The sequence below is a fragment of the Apis dorsata genome, unplaced genomic scaffold (assembly GCF_000469605.1).
Source record: "Apis dorsata unplaced genomic scaffold, Apis dorsata 1.3 scaffold_591, whole genome shotgun sequence".
Taxonomy (NCBI): Eukaryota; Metazoa; Arthropoda; class Insecta; order Hymenoptera; family Apidae; genus Apis; species Apis dorsata.
This window is the reverse complement of record NW_006263796.1, coordinates 647054-649755: the sequence shown is the minus strand read 5'-3', so window position 1 is coordinate 649755 and position 2702 is coordinate 647054. Positions and strand designations below refer to the sequence as shown.

Genomic DNA, 2702 nt, shown 5'->3' with positions numbered 1-2702 from the left:
TATATATATATATATCTCGAGGTGTTCTCTCGGGGGATGGGGGATGAATCGGTGTTCACCGAAGCGTGGAACGATGTATGGGGAATTTGGCTAGTGATTTTCTTACGTAGCGTTAACCCTTTGCGCTCGAATGCGGCAATTCGAAGGCCAGGAATATTTATTTATGTTTGTTTTTTTTTTTAAATATTCAGATTCCTAAGTTTTTTTTAAGTATAATCTTATAAGTGTGAAGTAATATGTTATCGAATGGAGATTTTTTATCTCGAATTAGAGCGCGATCGAGCTATATTTGACAGTCGTGGGAATAGAAATATTGTTTTCAAAGTTTTTCAGAATTTGATTTTTCGTTATTAATTATATTTCTATTCGTTGAGAAATTGATAGATAGAGATGTAGTGTAAGAAGAATATAGAATGAATGGAAAATAAGAATAATATAGACATAGGTGAATGTGAGAGCACGTTATTGGGATTGTAAGGTTTTAATAAAATAAGAAAGATGAACATGACAAACCGAGGATGCATCTTGATTATGTAAAGATACATAAGATATTAGAATATCGAAGTTTTATAGGTTAATTTGTGTCGTATGAAATTATCTTAAGTTAGCTAAGAAATTCATCGAACGTCTGGAGTTGTTGGTTTGACCGAGTGATAAAGGCCTGGAGTGCAAAGGGTTAATGATCCTCGTGAGCTGGGGGATATGGGGAGTGAAGGGATGAATGTTATGTGTGGTTATATCTTTTCAAAATTATGATACGTTTGTTTTATTTGGAATAAGGAAAATGGAAAAACGAAATTCTAACTTGAATGGAGTAGAATTGTGGATTGTGGATCGAATTTTTCGACAAATGCTCGTTTCAATTACGGAAATTATTATGGAAGTTGAAGAAAACGATGGTAATAGATACTCGTTAAGAGTTCTTGTTGAAAAATTTCAGAAAAATAGCCCATTTTCGATATTCTACAACGTAATATACTCTGTGAAACTTTCCATTTTTTTTTCTTTCATAATACAATTCTGAAGAAATTTAAAAAAGAAGAAAATAGTGAATTTGCTTTAATTGATTCTTTAATTATAATATACTATTTTTCTAATATAAAGGAAAGTTATTTTAAACAGGGGATATTGCTATTAATTATTTTATTAAAATAATTTCTCTAAAATTGAAAAAAATTATTCGAATTAATTTAACGTCTTTTGAACTCGTATCTAGATTAATCATCAATTATCCTCCAGGTGAGTGAAAATTTCGAAAGAAATTCTCCACAAAGATTTTATTCGAACGTGATAAAACATTCGTGACACGTCATTTTCTTTCTTTAATAAATAAAAATCTTTTATTCATTTAAAAAATGAAAAGAAAAAAGAATGCACCTGTCCTACTCTTCCATTTATCCCCATATATAATAATAATAATAATAATAAATCACTACAAAAAAACATTAAACCTATTATTCAATGTTTCGCAACAACTCGTCCTCTGAGAATCAATCTCTCATTCTCCCTTTTTTTCTTTTTTTTCATTGCATGGCGAACTGCACGCAAGAATCGACACACATTTACACACGTTCCTCGATAAAAAGAGAATGGGCCAACCGTAACACTTACGGCTTGGAGCAGGAAGTTGAAGGAGAAAGAAAATCCCGGTTGCAAGTGTAAACTGATCGAGGCTCGTTTCAAATGCACGTGTTTACGGTGGAATGGTTTTAAGAGTTCTGGAATCGTTGTGAACACGATCTCCTGATATATCCTCCCTCCCCCACGGGAATCGATCTGATTTAGGGATGAACGTCGCTTCCGGATGAAAAGACCATCGTGAAAGCGGATCTCCAGCAAAATATTAGCCGGTGAAACGAAATATTTTCCAACACTTTTCCAAGAGATTATTTCTTTGAAAAGGTGACGAGATGTTATATTTGATCGTTAGATTATCCATCGTTCTGGAACTTTTAATTATTTGAATATATGGAATTTCTCTGAATTATTATCTAGTTTTCAAATTTAATCGAAGAGAGAATTACATTTCATTTTCCTACGTTTTAACAAATTAGAATAAATATCAGTGATTAATTTGTCGTTAATTTATACATTTTCATATATCTTTATATATATAAATCTCTTAAAAATCATAAAACATGTACAAATTCCCAAATTCCTCCGATCTTACGTATCTTTCTTCTCTCTCCTCCTTTCAAAAAAAAAAAAGAAAGATAAATTATCATCTTATTCTCGTCGCAATTTCCTGTCTCATCAAGAAAATTCAAACAAAAAAAGCAGGGAAAAAAGTAAATAAATAAAATATATATATATATAAAAAAAAAGAAAGAAAGAAAGAAAAATGCAAACAGAATTCGGTTCGTGTTTCCGGTCAACATCTGCCACGCTTGAACGACGGTCGAAGAGGTCGTCGTCGTCGGCGAACACCAAGGGAAATCAAGCGTTCTACGGTTTTATTTGCATAAAATGATGGGACTGGCCATGTCACGTTCGAAATGTCGGCCTCTCGGCCCGCGCGATTTTCCTCTCAAATTTCATTACGGCGCCCGTCCCCACGGCGATACGACGTTGCACGCGCGCAAAACTCCTCCTCGATCATTAAGTAAATGCATATTAAAGAAACGGCGTGGCCATAGTTTCTCCCCGCGTTTATCTCGAAACGCGCTCCATTCGATTCCACCCTCCTTCCTTCTAAAAAAAGG

General features: G+C 33.6%; 2 protein-coding genes across 3 annotated transcripts in view; one reads left to right on the top strand and one right to left on the bottom strand.

Annotated features, from left to right (window-relative positions):
- LOC102677583 overlaps positions 1–2702 on the bottom strand; it is a 100553-nt gene that overhangs the window by 48107 nt on the left and 49744 nt on the right. The gene's annotated exons all lie outside the window — the stretch shown is intronic.
- LOC116186313 overlaps positions 1–2702 on the top strand; it is a 51258-nt gene that overhangs the window by 709 nt on the left and 47847 nt on the right. The gene's annotated exons all lie outside the window — the stretch shown is intronic.